The sequence below is a fragment of the Phyllobates terribilis genome, unplaced genomic scaffold (genome assembly GCF_046119375.1).
Source record: "Phyllobates terribilis strain yellow unplaced genomic scaffold, ASM4611937v1 Scaffold_360__1_contigs__length_1932075, whole genome shotgun sequence".
In the NCBI taxonomy this organism is placed as follows: Eukaryota; Metazoa; Chordata; class Amphibia; order Anura; family Dendrobatidae; genus Phyllobates; species Phyllobates terribilis.
In genome coordinates, this window is record NW_027363120.1 from 1,404,741 (window position 1) to 1,423,352 (window position 18,612).

At 42.7% G+C, this 18,612-nt stretch overlaps 1 pseudogene; it reads right to left on the minus strand.

Annotated features, from left to right (window-relative positions):
- Window positions 1-12,633: 12,633 nt before the first annotated feature.
- LOC141222279 (dynein axonemal heavy chain 12-like) overlaps window positions 12,634-18,612 on the minus strand; it is a 186,554-nt pseudogene continuing 180,575 nt past the window's right edge.

The following is an 18,612-nucleotide window of genomic DNA, read 5'->3' on the forward strand; positions in this document are numbered from 1 at the left end:
TTGCAGCGCACGAACTAGCCAGGCCCGAGCGCTGCAATACACGCTGCCGGCCAATCAGAGGCCAGCGGCTGCCGGCCAATCAGAGGCCAGCATGACGGCCAATCAGAGGCCAGCGGCTGACGGCCAATCAGAGGCCAACATGACGTCGGCTGGCCAACAGAGGCCAGCGGCTGCCGTCCAATCAGGGGCCAGCATGAATTCGGCCGGACAATCAGAGGCTAGCGGCTTCCGGACAATCAGAAGCGGCTGCCGGCCAATCAGAGACCAGCATGACATCGGCCGGCCATTCAGAGACCAGCAGTTTCCGGCCAATCAGAGGCCAGCATGACGTCGCCGGCCAATCAGAGGCCAGCGGCTGACGGCCAATCAGAGGCCAGCATGACGTTGGCCAGCCAACAGAGGCCAGCGGCTGCCGTCCACTCAGAGGACAACATGAATTCGGCCGGAAAATCAGAGGCCTGCGGCGTCTGGCCTATCAGAGACCAGCATGACGTTGGCCGGCCAATCACAGGCTAACGGCTTCCGGACAATCAGAAGCGGCTGCCGGCCAATCAGAGGCCAGCATGACGTCGGCTGGCCAATCAGAGGCGGAGGCCGGCAGCGTGTACTGCAGCGCGCACGGGCCTGGCTAGTACGTGCGCTGCAATACACTTCAGCTAGATGTGCCGACTACAGGAGAGGACGCTGCGCGGGAGAAGAAGGAAGGTGAGGAGGAGGGTTTATTATGTGTTTTTTTTGTTTGTTTTTTTTTAATATGTGATGCACAGTGACTGGGGGGGGAGAGGGAGCATGTATACCAGGATTGAGGGGAGGGCCAGCATATATACCAGGATTGAGGGGAGGGCCAGCATACATACCAGGATTGAGGGGAGGGCCAGCATTTATACCAGGATTGAGGGGAGGGCCAGCATATATACCAGGATTGAGGGGAGGGCAGCATATATACCAGGATTGAGGGGAGGGCCAGCATTTATACCAGGATTGAGGGGAGGGCCAGCATATATACCAGGATTGAGGGGAGGGCAGCATATATACCAGGATTGAGGGGAGGGCCAGCATATATACCAGGATTGAGGGGAGGGCCAGCATATATACCAGGAGTGAGGGGAGGGCCAGCATAAATATAGCAGGATTGAGGGGAAGGCCAGCATATATACCACGATTGAAGGGAGGGCCAGCATATATACCAGGATTGAGGGGAGGGCCAGCATATATACCAGGATTGAGGGGGGGAGCATATATACCAGGATTGAGGGGAGGGCCAGCATATATACCAGGATTGAGGGGAGGGCCAGCATATATACCAGGATTGAGAGGTTGGGCTAGCATATATACCAGGATTGAGGGGAGGGCCAGCATATATACCAGGAGAGAAGGGAGGGCCAGCATATATACCAGGATTGAGGGGAGGGCCAGCATATATACCAGGATTGAGGGGAGGGCCATCATATATACCAGGATTGAGGGGAGGGCCAGCATATATACCAAGATTGAGGGGAGGGCCAGCATATATACCAGGATTGAGGGGAGGGCCAGCATATATACCAGGATTGAGGGGAGGGCCAGCATATATACCAGGATTGAAGGGAGGGCCAGCATATATAGCAGGATTGGGGGGAGGGCCAGCATATATACCAGGATTGAGGGGAGGGCCAGCATATATACCAGGATTGAGGGGAGGGCCAGCATATATACCAGGATTGAAGGGAGGGCAGCATATATGCCAGGATTGAAGGGAGGGCCAGCATATATACCAGGATTGAGGGGAGGGCCAGCATATATACCAGGATTGAGGGGAGGGCCAGCATATATACCAGGATTGAGGGGAGGGCCAGCATATATACCAGGATTGAGGGCAGGGCCAGCATATGTACCAGGATTAAGGGCAGGGCCAGCATATATACCAGGATTGAGGGGAGGGCCAGCATATATACCAGGATTGAGGGGAGGGCAGCATATATACCAGGATTGAGGGGAGGGCCAGCATATATACCAGGATTGAGGGCAGGGCCAGCAAATATACCAGGATTAAGGGCAGGGCCAGCATATATACCAGGATTAAGGGCAGGGCCAGCATATATACCAGGATTAAGGGCAGGGCCAGCATATATACCAGGATTGAGGGGAGGGCAGCATATATACCAGGATTGAGGGGGGGGCCAGCATATATACCAGGATTGAGGGCAGGGCCAGCATATATACCAGGATTAAGGGCAGGGCCAGCATATATACCAGGATTGAGGGGAGTACCAGCATATATACCAGGATTGAGGGGAGGGCCAGCATATATACCAGGATTGAGGGGAGGGCAGCATATATACCAGGATTGAGGAGAGGGCCAGCATATATACCAGGATTGAGGGGAGGACCAGCATATATACCAGGATTGAGGGGAGGGCCAGCATATATACCAGGATTGAGGGGAGGGCCAGCATATATACCAGGATTGAGGGGAGGGCAGCATATATACCAGGATTGAGGGGAGGGCCAGCATATATACCAGGATTGAGGGCAGGGCCAGCATATATACCAGGATTAATGGCAGGGCCAGCATATATACCAGGATTGAGGGGAGGACCAGCATATATACCAGGATTGAGGGGAGGGCCAGCATATATACCAGGATTGAGGGGAGGGCCAGCATATATACCAGGATTGAGGGGAGGACCAGCATATATACCAGGATTGAGGGGAGGACCAGCATATATACCAGGATTGAGGGGAGGACCAGCATATATACCAGGATTGAGGGGGGGGGAGCATATATACCAGGATTGAGAGGGGGGGAGCATATATACCAGGATTGAGGGGAGGGCCAGCATATATACCAGGATTGAGGAGAGGGCCAGCATATATACCAGGATTGAGAGGGGGGGAGCATATATACCAGGATTGAGAGGGGGGGAGCATATATACCAGGATTGAGGGGAGGGCCAGCATATATACCAGGATTGAGGGGAGGGCCAGCATATATACCAGGATTGAGGGGAGGGCCAGCATATATACCAGGATGTGGGTGAGCACATTCTTTATTTCTGCAGTCTCTTACCCCTGCTCCTGTCTGTGGCTGCTCTATGCTGCCCTCGTCTGCTCTTTGTATCAGTTGTTTGTATCAGTAAAACCTCAATATTTAGGATAAATTGCCGTGTTGGCACTTGCCGATAAATAAGTGGGTTTTGGATTGCAGTTTGGGCACTCGGTCTCTAAAAGATTCGCCATCACTGCTTTAAACCAATCAATGTGCAAATATCAACATTTTTGAGAAAATACAATACATTTGATCAGATGTCAAAAAATATTCCAGAAAAAAAAATTGTGTCAGAAATCATAAAGAAAAATTAACTCTTTAATACCATTTTTACCAAAAATACATTGTAAAAAAAAAGAAGTGTAATTTTCTACAGTACAATATTTATTTCTATTTTTCTCCCCCCAAAAATTGAAAATCAATGTAAAAAGTGTATTTTAATACAGTAAAAAAAATCAGGGTAATTGTTCAGTTGTATTGCCAGTTTTACAGCTCGACCCGTAGCGATTTACGATCCCACAGGCCGATGAGCTACAATCTTCCTGAGAAAGGATTCATCAATGTATCAGATGCTTTCTTGCATGTTTCTATATGGAGCAATACACATATGTTCCATGTCCCTTCCTCTAAGAAACCTTCAATGAACCCTGATAGGATCTACAGAGAATAGACAAGACGTCCTTTACAGTGTTACTCACTTACTCGATACTCAGTCTAATTTCATCATTCATTTTACTTTCTGCTTATAAATGCATTCATTAAAATAATGAATATCTGCATTGAGGACAGTAGAAGAACTAGTTTGTGTTTGTTCATCAAGATGCATTATCTTGGTCTCGTCTTGGCACTGTAACTGTTGGTAGGTAGGCAGAGTACTGGAGAGGCTGCTCCCGTCGTTCAGAGTTGCTCCGGTGCGGTGTTCTGTTGGTAGACTGACCGCTTTGTTGGTTTGCTATCAGGTGGTGAATCATATCGGTTATGAGATTGAGTTTATGATCCATTTGAGTTACCTACAAATGTATAAAAAAAAAAATTCAAACAAAGAGAATAGCATAGATACAGACCACACTCCATACACATTTCACACTACCCATGAGCGCTGCCTGATATTGTAGCTTATCCCTAACCAAATCAATGGGGCGCTGAGTTGCAATACCAGACACACCCCATGGACAAGAGAGGCACAGTTTTGGGGAGAAATAAAGTAGATAGATCCTTTAATGCAATATTGGTTAGCCATTTAGACATTGTTGTTTTATTTGAAATCTATAGTTGGTGCGATTCGTTTCGCAGCACTCGGTCCATCGGCCACTTCAGTAATCTTTGGATGCTGGACAGGAGCCTCAAGACCTGCCTTCTACCTTCCAAGATTCCCTGCTTCTCTTCTGATTAGCGGCATCTTTATGGTTACAGCATGATGCATATGTGACATTGCATCAGGCCGGCTAATCAGTAGAACAGCTGTGGATGCCGGGATGTAGGAGGTGGTTCTCAGGGCTCTGATGCAGCGGTCACAGATTATGGATGTGGCTGATGGACTGGGTCCTGCAAATTGACTCGCACCAACTCTATTGGAAACCTTTGTCAGATTGAACTACTTAATGAACTCAGAAAGAGCTTTCTGTCCACATCCATGAAAGTAGTAGCCAACAGTTAAAGGGGTTTTCTACTACTCGGACATCTTTTCCATAAATATATTTTTGCCCTCAGTAAAATAATAACACCTATACTCCCCTCCAGTGTTTCAGCCGTGTCAGCATTGGCTCTCCTTGGGATCACGTGACATTGTTATGTCAAGTGATCCCTGCTGCCAATCAGCGCTGGCTTCACTCTTCCTGCCTCCAGTTATAGCACATACCTGTACATCCGGAGGAAGTAAGAGCAGCAACATCTCTCACTTCCTCTGGATGTATGCAAGTTGGCCAAAGGCGGGGAGAGTAAAGTCAGCACTGATTGCCCCTAGGAATCATGAGACATAATGTCATGCTGTCACGCAAGGTGTGGGAAAGACTAAGTGCAACACAAAGGGAAAAGGGAAAGGGAACCCAGACTAGGGAAAGTGGGGAGTGGAGAACTCCTAGGCTGATCTAGTGTCACCCTGTCTCCACTAATGTCCCTTTATTGGTTCTTCACCAATCGCCGCACGAGTACCTCGGCCTGTCTTTCCCTGCCATTAGGCTCAGGCTAGGGAACAGAAAGGATGAGCACTAGTTGATCCCCACTGAACACTAAAGACAACAAGGGGGGACAAACAAGGGAAAATCGCTTAGCTTTAGTCAACTGCAGACAAATGCGCACACGTTCTCTAGCACCGGAGAGCAAGAAGTACTGCTCTTGCTCAAGCCTTCACAAGGGGTAATGAATATCGCCGGCACCTCCCTCTGGCTCACAACAGGTATTTATACATCCAGGCCAGGGTGTTAATTAGCTAGAAGGAAGCTAGCCGCTGTGTCCTAGAGATACATATTCTAAGAAGTTGTCTGTAAGGCCAAATGAAGAGATCTCCTGCAACCAACTGCAGGATGACTGTCTGTCACTTCTGACACACCCATGACACACGCAATCCCCAGGAGAGCCAGTGCAGACACCGCTGGAATAGTGCTGGCACTGGAGGGGAGTATAGGTGTTATTATTTTACTGGGGGACACACATATGGATTGAGAAGGAGTTGTCTGAGTAATGGAAAACCCCTTTAAGCCTCCATACACAATAGACTAAGCTAATAGTCTAAGGGGACATCCAGACTCTTCCCTGACAGATGAGGTCAGAGGAGGTAAAATTCAAACTGCCTGACCCTTAATGCCCGACCCTTTTGTTATTCAGGTGATAAGCTGCTGCCAGAGCCGTTTGGCAGTGATTTTCACAGTTCTCCACTTTGAAAACACATGAACATTTAACCAAGCCAAACCTTCTCGTGTATGAGAGTTGGGAGAGGTAGTGGACGGCCGAACCAACAATCAACTTTCAGTTATTGTGTGTGGCCACCTGAACTTGTTGTTTCCCCAATTTTTTGTGTTAAGTATATAATTCCACCTGTGTTAATTCATAGTTTTGATGCCTTCAGTGTTAATGTACAATTTTCATAGTCATGAAAATACAGAAAAATCTTTAAATGAGGTGTGTCCAAACTTTTGGTCTGTACTGTATATACATATATACATATATACATACATACACACACACATATATATATATATATTATTTAGAATCATTTATTTTTATTTCAGACATGTAGTTCATACACATTCTAAAATATGTAGATCTATATTCTTTCTATTTGAACAAAGGAAATGTTTGATGCCTAAAAGGAGTTTTCATAAGTGATCTCTTGAGCAGCTCAGGATGGATAAGAGCATCTCGTCAAAAGCCTAAAGGGAGAAGGCAGGGAGCAGCTAACTGATGTATAGAAATGAATGGGCTGGACAGAGATAACGGTATGTTAGGAATTAACTTTTCTCCTGGAATGTGACTACTGCACACTCTCTACCAAGGTCTACTAGTGGCTGAACTCCATGGAAATGATCTTTACACTATGTAAGATAAAAGCTCTCATTGCAGGAGAATGACAGCAGATAGAAAAAGCAAGTCCCTTGCAAACTTGTGTATTTTCATGCTGTTTAACTAATTAAAGCAACTTAGTAACTTGAGAATACCTGTTTATTGACAAAGGTGTTATGAGACTTAATGAGGTTGTCTGGTTTAGAAACCACTTGCACATACTTGGGGCACTATACAGGTTAATAGTGGGGATTCTCCGTTGTAAACCTGAACCCATTTTATGCAGACTAGAGAGCAGTTACATGGAGTCATTCCCACTTTGAAGGTCCCAGTACTTCATTCATTACATAGTCAGCTTATTGATTTCACTGGATACTGTGCAGTACCTCCTCTTTCCTTTGGTGGCAGTGCAGGAGAATTAAATGCTTGTTGCCAGATTTTTCAACAAATGGCTTATCGCTGAGATTGCCAGCAACAGATCATCCTTTAGTCAGCATATTGGGGCCCTTCTAACAAAAAGACATTAACTAATGCAGACATTCCTTTTAAGTACAAAGCATATGCCAGTATACTATCTGCAAAGTAAAAAATAAATAAATTCTTAAGTGCTTAAAAGGAACGTGTCCTCTGTTGTTTAACCCCTATCTGCCCTACATGTATAGTGCATGTTGGGTGCGAGTGTGTGGAGTGGACTCTGCAACTCCACCCGCAATACACCTGCAGATTCCAGCTGTGTTATACTGCCGGTATTTGTCTGTAAAAGCCGCTATTAGAGCAGCTCTGGTTGCTGCTGTTAACCCCTTAGATGCTGCAGTAAATCCCTGACCATGGTAGTTAAGGTGCGATGTCCCAGAGGTTCACCATTTTGGATGCCCATGGGATGTTGCCTTCCACCCCCCTTCACTAAGTGAAAGTGCTGCTTATGGATTTCAGTGGCAACCATGAGCCTGCTGACCGTCCCCATGGCTGCCATGTTGGTACATGAAAAAGTGGGATTGAAACATCGTATATAACCCAAAAAATGTTATTAATGAAAACCTCAGCAATTAACAAGCCCTCATAAAGCTCTATCCACCGAATCTCTGAAATATTTTCACCATCAAAATAAAACTATACAAGTTTGATATCTGGTTTTTCAAGTTTGCTCGACGTGAAGAATCATGTTCACAGGTCATTTTCACTGCACAATGAAACCTTAGAAACAAAACCCAAATACAATGAAAAACGCAATCCCATTTAACTTCGCTTGGAATTTTTGTTCCAGTTTTCCAGTATATTGTAGGGTAAAAAAAAAACAGCCCTCATACAGCTATGTCACACGAAAGGAGAGAAAGAAGGCGAGGAACAAAGAAAAAGCCCAAAAACTAAAACTGTCCATGGTGAGAAGGGATTACATTAAATTTACTTTAAATGTCATTTTTTTAGATTTTCACCTTTTAACATCACAATAAAAAAAACCAATCCTGAAGTCTTACAATTTTCACACTGGCCACTAGTCCTAAGAATAGACTCATTGTGAAGGAAGGGTGAGGAGGTGAGCTGTGACTATCATTTAATGTGAATGGTGGCTACTTTATCTGCTTTATATAGAGGTGTCATCTTTCATTGTCATTTTCAGTCATGATAATAAAACTGCTGAAAAATCTTCTGCATACAACAGGAAATATGAAACTAATTTTGGCCAGGGTGATAATTGCAGGATCTGTGGGTGTGTTTTTTAGTTTAGATGGTTACTATAGTGAAAAAAAAGTAAAAAAAATAAATAAATTTCATGTAAAAAGGTAATTTAAACAATTGGTTATTGTTTGATAACACATTCTCTTTAACTGCTCTTCTCTAATAAGATGGCAATATTGCACCGCTGCAAAAATAGGAAGAAGTAGTTTGTCAATTTTAAAGCAGCTTCTTGGAAACTAATGACTTAGTCATTGATATAACATCCTGACAAAATGACTGTTCACTGTCTGTTTCTGAGAAATTAATTCAAAGCTCACAACCGATATGGCTGCACTTCCTATTATCACTTTTGGAAAGACAGACAGTGGATAATGATTATTTCTATTATATATGATCTACGGTATATTCTGATTTGCTAAAAGTGAGATAAGTGACAAGTCTATTGGAAGTAGCAATCCTAAAAGTCAATATCGACCCTTTAACGAGCCTTGTCACATGACTTGGGAGAAAAGCCAAACCAGAATCTCAATTTGCAGCCACGGTGTTTCGGGGTATTGCTCCTCGTCAGTACAAAGCATGAGATCCGATTTGACTGTATGAGAGGCTTCTCACTGGGATCTAAAGGGTCATTTTTCTCCTTGTGGAGATTGACATGCCTGGCATGCCAGTGTATATATAGATACTCGGCACTCAAATATTCATAATGATAATGCAATTCTTTATTTCATAAAGAAATCCCAAAATTCAATGTAACGTTTCAGCCTTATGCAAAAGGCCTTTTTCAAACACTGAGACATAAATGAAACAGATAAAGAAATCAATATTACAAAATTAACACCACAATAGAATTTTTTATTTTAATTTTTTTATTATAAGAAAATAACATCCTGTTGTATTGTTGAAATCACTTGAGATTTATTTAAATATAAAGACATTATTATATAATGTCAAATTAATGTGGGAATTCACTTACTTCATGCAAAATAAATTACAATATGACCAATTACATTTCAATATCTCATATACAGTTGAAACCAGAAGTTTCCATACACTATATAAAAAGACACACAGTATCTGCATGTTTCTCTCCATATCTGACATGAAATCAGAATAAACCTTTCCTGTTTTAGGTCAATTAGGATTACCATCATTTGTAATATTTGCCAAATGCCAGAATAATGAGAGAGCGAGAATGCAGTAAGTAATAAAAATGCCTTAAAACAAAGTCAAAACTTTCCATCCATTTCATTAGTATTTGGTACCATTGTCCTTAAAGTGAATGACTTGGGTGAAACATTTGGGATTTCCTCCCACAAGCTTCTCACAATATAAGGCTATGTGCCCACGTTGCGGAAATGAAGCAGAAAATTTCTGCTTCATTTCCGCATGTCCTCTCCCGGAAAAACGCATGCGGAATTCCACGCGTGTTTATCCTGCGTTTATCGCGCGTTTTCCACATGTGGAATTCCACGCGGGTTTATCCTGCATTTATTGCGCGTTTTCCACATGTGGAATTCCACGCGCGTTTATCCTGCATTTATTGCGCGTTTTCCACATGCGGAATTCCACGCATGTTTATCCTGCGTTTATCGCGCGTTTTCCACATGTGGAATTGCCTTGCGTTTTTTATTGCATTGCAAAGGCAATTCCGCTTGCGGAAACGCAAAATTAATTGACATGCTGTGGATTATTGCGCGCATCAAAAACGCTGCGGAAAAATCCACAGCATGGGCATAGAACTTGCGGATTCCCCTTGGGGACCATGGGGGGCAGATTACCTAGCGTTTCACAAGCGTTTACCCTGAGGAAAGTCCGCAGCATATACGCTTGTAAAACGCTACGTGGGCACATACTCTTAGGCCGGAATTTGGGCCCATTTCTCCTGACACAACTGGTGTAACTGATCCAGGTTTGTAGGTCGTCTTGCTCGCACCGGCCTTTTCAGCTTTGCCCATACATTTTCAATAGGACTAAGATCAGGGCTTTGTGATGGCCGCTCCAAAACATTGACTTTGTTATCCTTAACCAATTATTGACCAATAGACGTCTTTTTACTGATCTGCAATATAAGAGACTAGCGTTCCCCGACAGGTGACTATCCTGTAGCTGTCACCTGTACATTATAGCTGACAACTTGCTGCATCAGCCATGATCAGTGTTGGCACAGACCATGGACGTTTAACCCCTTTGATTCTGTTGTCAATAGTGATTATAGAATCTAAATAGTTAACACAGTGTGGGGGCTTCCTTTTAACTTTATCGGCACCTTGATATCTTGATTGTGTGGTCCTGATGTTTGCCTTGGCAGCTCATGGCCAAATAACTACCTTTAAAGTATGCCGGCTATAATTGCCTGTTCAGAAGTTATCAAAATCTAGATTGTAAAAATCAACTTTTTCATTCTTGTCATTCCACTTTCCATTACTTCCTGAAAAGAACCAGAAGGGTTAATGAACTATATGAAAGCAATTTTAAATACGTTGAGGGGTGCAGTGTTTAAAATGGTAACACTTTTGGGTGGTTTCCAACATATAAGACTCGCAGGCTAAGTGCCCACGAAGCAAAAATGCTCCGGATTTTACATGCGTTTTTCCTGCCAGGTAGAAGCGTTTGTCAAGCGTTTTTGCATGCGGGTTGTCAAGCGCTTTTCCAAGCGATTTTAGCATCACTTGGAAAAGTGCTTGACAACTTGGTCACACTATATAAATCCATGCAACCGGCAACCGGCATGGATTTATATAGTGTGACCAAGTTAATAGTTAAAAAAAGAATAAAAATGGTAAACAAAAAAAACATTCTACTCACCTTCCGATGGCCCCCGGTCTCCTTCTCCGGTGCGTCCGGTGTCTTGGGCGGCTCGCGATGGTGTAAAAGGACTTTCCATGACGTCATTTAGTCTTGTGACAGGTCAAGCGACCGCCGACATCAGCGGTCACATGACCTGTCACATGACTAAATGACAATAATTAATAAAGACCAAGCTCAACTATTGAAAAAGAAGGGTGCCAGGAATACAACACATGCATCCATGTAGATAAAGATTCCGGCACACCAAATAATATAGAAAAGTCTCATATAGGTGATAAAATAGTAGATGCTTTATTTCTCCAATATCAACTGGTTCAAATCGTGGTCAGTATACAGTTGCCCAACGTTTCAACCCCAACAGGGTTTTCCTCAGGGGCATCAGAAGAGCTTAAAAACCAGAGCATAAACATAAATAAAGACATAAGTGAGATACAATATAGTAGATAATACAATGAGTAATATATACAAAAATAGGTACATGTTGATGGAAGAAGACGAGGGGGAAAAAAAGGGGGGGGGGGGCTAGGGGGAGGAAAAGGAGGGGAAGGGAGAAAAAAGGGAAAGTATTAGGGAGAACAACGGGAGTAAAGAGAAAAGGGAGCGTATACACTCAAAACAAAAGGAGCGGACCGTTGTAAAGTGAAAGAATTTCAAGATACCTAGTTGCTATGTACTGCTTAATATCTGGGAATCTATCCACGTGACTGCAGAGAAGCTCAGGATAAATTACAATAAAGAGAACCAGTCGTTGTTGTCGTAAGGGAAAAATGTCAGCCGGCAATAGTAGCTGTGGATAGACAGCAAAGGGAAAATGAGTCACCAGTATCCAGATATAACCTGTATCAAGCCACGAAAATACTTGCCTTAAGCAATAATAGTGGTAATGGCCGAGGAGGTATGCCTACGGGGTATGGTAAGTGGACCTAAGACCAGAAAAAGTGGGTAAATACCGAAGTCTACATGGGGTCATGATGATCAGCCCAGAAGGCTCTTACCTATGTGCCTCTTGGAAAGTGTATCCTGCCGGTGGTGGTGTGGTGTCAGGAGCGGTGACAGTGTTTAAATAGCGCTGTGTGACTTGCTGCTTCCGGAATGCGATGACGCAACATTCGGTCTCGTGGAACGCAACTTCCGGTTGCGTGGAACGCATGACAGCGCATGCGCGCGACACAATGGATGAGATATAAATAGAGGGAAAAAACAACAACAGCGCGTGCGCAGGATGCGTACTGTGGAGCTGAGTGAACCTAAAGAAAGCCATTAGGAGCTCAGGGAGCGGTAGCTAAAAATTGATAAGGGTAATATAGATGAAGGGGAGGACCATATTGGGGAAATGTTAATGTATGCCTGGGAGAAGGAAAAAATGAATAAACATATACATAAGAGGAGAAAGGCTGGGGAAACATATACAGATAGTATATGATGGTACATGCAGGGAGAAGGGGAAAGACTGGGGGGGATGATTGATAAATAGACACACATACATATCCATGTGAGAGGGGAGAGGCAGGGGAAATATATATTATATAGAGTACATGTAATATAGCATCCGCAAAACATTATAAGCAATACAGTGTAACATAGAAAATATTATATAGGGTGACAAAAAGGATATATCCGGTTCATATATGTAGGATCTGTGAAAAAAGTAAAAACATAATATAAGAAATACAGAACAAAGCAATAATAATGGGCAATATGTCATGGTATGTAACAAAAGACCTCTGAACCTTAGGGACAGACTGGTACAGGCCGACATTGGGAGTTTTAACCCAAGGACACACCAGACGACATTATCTACACCACGATTAGGCAATTTCCCGTGCCTAGGCTGCCGCCAATGTTCAAACATCCACAGGTGTGTCTCTAATTAACTCAGATGTTGCCAAAAACCTATTAGAAGCTTCCAAACACATGACCTCATCATATGGGCAGTCGAGAATTGGTTAACCACTTCGCTCCAGAGCCTGTTTTTGCCTTCGTGACCGGGCCAATTTTTTCAATTCTGACCACTGTCACTTTATGAAGTAATTACTCTGGAACGCTTCAACGGATCCCACTGATTCTGCGAATGTTTTTTCTTGACATATTGTACTTCATGATAGTGGTAAAATTTCTTCGATTTTATTTGTGAAAAAATCGGAAATTTGGCGAAAATTTTGCAATTTTCAAACTTTGAATTTTCATGCCCTTAAATCAGAAAGATACAGTACAGACCAAAAGTTTGGACACACCTTCTCATTTAAAGATTTTTCTGTATTTTCATGACTATGAAAATTGTACATTCACATTGAAGGCATCAAAACTATGAATTAACACATGTGGAATTATATACTTAACAAAAAAGTGTGAAACAACTGAAAATATGTCTTATATTCTAGGTACTTCAAAGTAGTTACCTTTTGCATTGATGACTGCTTTGCACACTCTTGGCATTCTCTTGATGAGCTTCAAGAGGTAGTCACCGGAAATGGTCTTCCAACAATCTTGAAGGAGTTCTCAGAGATGCTTAGCACTTGTTGGCCCTTTTGCCTTCACTCTGCGGTCCAGCTCACCCCAAACCATCTTGATTGAGTTCAGGTCTAGTGACCGTGGAGGCCAGGTCATCTGGCGTAGCACCCCATCACTCTCCTTCTTGGTCAAATAGCCCTTACACAGCCTGGAGGTGTGTTTGGGGTCATTGTCCTGTTGAAAACTAAATGATGGTCCAATTAAACGCAAACCGGATGGAATAGTATGCCGCTGCAAGATGCTGTGGTAGCCATGCTGGTTCAGTATGCCTTTAATTTTGAATAAATCCGCAACAGTGTCACCAGCAAAGCACCCCCACACCATCACACATGCTTCACGGTGGGAACCAGGCATGTAGAGTCCATCCGTTCACCTCTTCTGCGTCGCACAAAGACACGGTGGTTGGAACCAAAGATCTCAAATTTGGACTCATCAGACCAAAGCACAGATTTCCACTGGTCTAATGTCCATTCCTTGTGTTCTTTAGCCCAAACAAGTCTCTTCTGCTTGTTGCCTGTCCTTAGCAGTGGTTTCCTAGCAGCTATTTTACCATGAAGGCCTGCTGCACAAAGTCTCCTCTTAACAGTTGTTGTAGAGATGTGTCTGCTGCTAGAACTCTGTGTGGCATTGACCTGGTCTCTAATCTGAGCTGCTGTTAACCTGCGATTTCTGAGGCTGGTGACTCGGATAAACTTATCCTCAGAAGCAGAGGTGACTCTTGGTCTTCCTTTCCTGGGGCGGTCCTCATGTGAGACAGTTTCTTTGTAGCGCTTGATGGTTTTTGCAACTGCACTTGGGGACACTTTCAAAGTTTGCCCAATTTTTCGGACTGACTGACCTTCATTTCTTAAAGTAATGATGGCCACTTGTTTTTCTTTACTTAGCTGCTTTTTTCTTGCCATAATACAAATTCTAACAGTCTATTTAGAAGGACTATCAGTTGTGTATCCACCTGACTTCTGCACAACACAACTGATGGTCCCAACTCCATTTATAAGGCAAGAAATCCCATTTATTAAACCTGACAGGGCACACCTGTGAAGTGAAAACCATTTCCAGTGACTACCTCTTGAAGCTCATCAAGAGAATGCCAAGAGTGTGCAAAGCAGTCATCAAAGCAAAAGGTGGCTACTTTGAAGAACCTAGAATATAAGACATATTTTCAGTTGTTTCACACTTTTTTCTTAAAAATATAATTCCACATATGTTAATTCATAGTTTTGATGCCTTCAGTGTGAATGTAAAATTTTCAAAGTCATGAAAGTACAGAAAAATCTTTAAATGAGAAGGTGTGTCCAAACTTTTGGTCTGTACTGTATGTCACACAAAATAGTTAATAAATAACATTTCCCACATGTCTACTTTACATCAGCACAATTTTGGAACCAAAATTTTTTTTTGTTAGGGAGCTATAAGGGTTAAAAGTTGACCAGCGATTTCTCATTTTTCTAACAAAATTTACAAAAACATTTTTTTAGGGACCACATCATATTTGAAGTCACTTTGAGGGGTCTTTATGACAGAAAATACCCAAAAGTGACATCATTCTAAAAACTGCACCCCTCAAGGTGCTCAAAACCACATTCAAGAACTTTATTAACCCTTCAGGTGCTTCACAGGAATTTTTGGAATGTGGAAGAAAAAAAATGAACATTTAACTTTTTTCACAAAAATGTTACTTTAGACATATTTTTTTTTATTTTCGTAGGGGTAACAGGAAAAATTGAACCCCAAAATTTTTTGTGCAATTTCTCTTGAGCGCGCTGATACCCCATATGTGAGGGAAAACCACTATTTGGGCGCACTGCAGTGTTCGGAAGGGAAGGAGCGCCATTAGACTTTTTGAATGTAAAATTTGCTTGAATAATTAGTGGACGCCATGTTGCATTTGGGGAGCCCCTGATGTGCCTAAACAGTGGAAACCCTCCACAAGTGACACCATTTTGGAAACTAGACCCCTTAGGGAACTTATCTAGATGTGTGGTGAGCACCTTGCACCCCCAGGTGCTTCACAGAAGTTTATAATATTGAGCCGTAAAAATAAAATGTTCACATTTTTCCCACAAAAAATGTTTTTCTTCCCCTAATTTTGCATTATCATAAGGGTAACGGGAGAAATTGCACCATTAAATTTGCTGTACAATTTCTCCTGAGTATGCTGATACCCCATATGTGGGGGAAAACCACTATTTGGGTACACTGCAGGGTTTGGAAGGGAAGGAGCGCCATTTGACTTTTTGAATGTAAAATTTGTTTGAATAATTAGTGGACGCCATGTTGCATTTGGGGAGCCCCTGATGTGCCTAAACAGTGGAAACCCCCCACAAGTGACACCATTTTGTAAACTAGACCCCTTAGGGAACTTATCTAGATGTGTGGTGAGCACATTGGGAGACATAATAAACAAATCAGTAGCAGGTGAAGAATTGGTTTTATTTATTTTTTACGCTGTTCCTCATGCGGTATAAGTGATGAGATTACTTTATTCTTCGGGTCGGTGCGATTACAGAGATACCAGATTCATATTGAGTTTTTATGACTGACAGCTGTCACACACTAAAAGACGCTTTTTTTTGTAAAATCTAGTTTTTGTGTCGCCATATTTTGAGAGCTATAATTTTTCCATATTTCGGCCGACAGAGTCTTGTGACGGCTTGTTTTTTGCGGGACGAGTTGACATTTTTATTCGTACCATTTTTGTGTACGTGAAATTTTTTGATCGCTTTCTATTCCGTTTTTTGGGAGGTAAAATTAACAAAAACCAACAATTCAGGAATTGTTTTTTGAGTTTTTTTTTATGCCGTTCTGCGTGTGGTAAAAGTGATGAGGCAGCATTATTCTTCGGGTCAGTACGTTTACAGCGATACTACACTTACTGTATATTTTTTTATGTTTTGGCGCTTTACACAATAAAACAATTTTATAGAAAAAATATTTTTTTTGCATTGCTTTATTCTGAGAGTTATAACTTTTTTATTTTTCGGCTGATGGAGCTCTATGGTGGCTTGTTTTTTGCGGAATAAGATGACGTTTTCAGCGGTAGCATTTTTATTTCCATTTTGCTTTTTGATCGCATTTTTTTCCACTTTTTGTTTGGCAATATGAGGAAAAAGCATAGTTTTTTGCTCCGTTTTTTATTTATTTTTATTACGGTGTGCACAGAAGGAGTAAATTAGTGTGACCGTTTTATAGCTCGGGTTGTTTCGGATGCGGCGATACCAAATATGTGTACTTTTTTTGTTTTTGCATAAGTATATACGGATTTATCGGTTTAATATTTTATTTATTTATTTTTATTTATTTTGTGATTTATTTTAGTAGTTTGAAAACATTTTTTTTACTTTTTTTTACATTTTTACTTAGTCCCTGTATGGGGCAGTAATTTTTATTTTTCTGATCACTGATCTCATGTAATGTAATAGACATGTATTACATTACATGAGATCTTTGCTGACTGTTTCACAGTCAGTGTCTCCTGCCAGGCTTCAGCTGCAGGCTGAGCCTGGCAGGACACCATATATGGCAGATCTGGAGGCGGTCATGTGACCTCCAGCTGCCATAGCAACGCCAGGTCCTGGAAGGTATCAGGGGTCGTCGGAGAGGTAAGTAGACGACCCCCTCTCCTCCTGCTGTTTTCTATATGCCGCGATCACTATAGATCGTGGCATATAGAAGACAGCAAAGGGTTAACATCACTGGGACCTGATCCAATCAGGTCCCGATGATGTTCCCTGTCAGAGCTATCGCTCTGCACCGCACCTGCAGCGCTTGCAGGACCCTCGGGGTCCTGAGTGCTGCGGGACAACCCACCGTTTTTAAGCGTCCGCGCTGCACAGAGCCCAGGCTGCGCGGACTTTTATCTACAGTGGGCGGTCAGGAAGTGGTTACATTTTAAAAAAAAAGTTACACAAAGTAAAATAGAGAGTTACCTTTTTGTTATCATCTAGGACTGTGTTCATACTTTCTATCCCTAGCGTATCAATAGGTCCATCAAAGATAACCCATTTTCTTTCCGGAGTCTCAGATAACGCAAACTCCCGGAAAGTATTAGCGACTATCCCATCGGTCCACTGCAAATGAAGAGAGGCATCAATAAAATTGCTCTTCCCATAAAATCCAATACAATCCAACAATTGAAAGGATTATTAAAGGGAACGCCTTGGATTATGATATTGATGATACACATGTATTGACTACACGTGGCCCCTATTGATGTGAACGTGCCGGCACCGGGAGAGACCCCAAGTAAGTGATTTGCATATATGCGGTCACATGCCAACTAGAAGTGCGTGACCTCACTCAAAGCAAGTGTATTGAGTGAGGCCAGACACAGTCTAGTCAGAATGTATCTGGAAGTATGCAAACTTATGCTAATTTCTGCCATAAATAATACAATTTGTTGTTTCCATGTCTGATGGGGAAAATAAAACAGTTTCCAATTTTTGTGCAAACAGGGAGTAAGTCATAATAAAATGATTGTCCGGCAATGTATGGCTGGGGTCTATGTCTCTGAAGGAACCCCTTCTACCATGTCTATAAGCCATAAAAGGGGAGATTTTCCCATTTTCAGCAAAGATATTAGTATTATAAACAATAATTCCAATCATAAACGAACCTCATGTGACACTGGATCAAACTGCCCGAACAGCTGCCCCATGGTGATGGCTTTAGGGTTCACTGTCCGGTAAATCACTTTTTCTTCTTCGCACCCTCGCTCATTCATAAGAGACAGCGTATCAGCGAGGACCTTCGTTTTTCCAGAGAACGGCTCTCCAACCAACATACAACTGTACGGGATAAACAAAATGCAGCATGGTCCATTGTATAAAATGGAAACAGCGAAGAATAAATCCCCCGTCCCATGGACTTCTGTAGTTGCAGCTCACCCGTGTCTGACAATCATCATCTCATACGTCTGGATCATGTTCTCCAGGAAGACCTTCTCGGGCTGGATGTTGTGTCCAGCACAGCTCTCCTGTGCGCATTCGAGTAAATCCTGAGCAAAAGGAAGGTAAAATATTTCATCAGTCTGTTTACAGTGGATCCAATTAGAGGTGGGAGAATACATTTTCAGGACCCAGATCAGTATT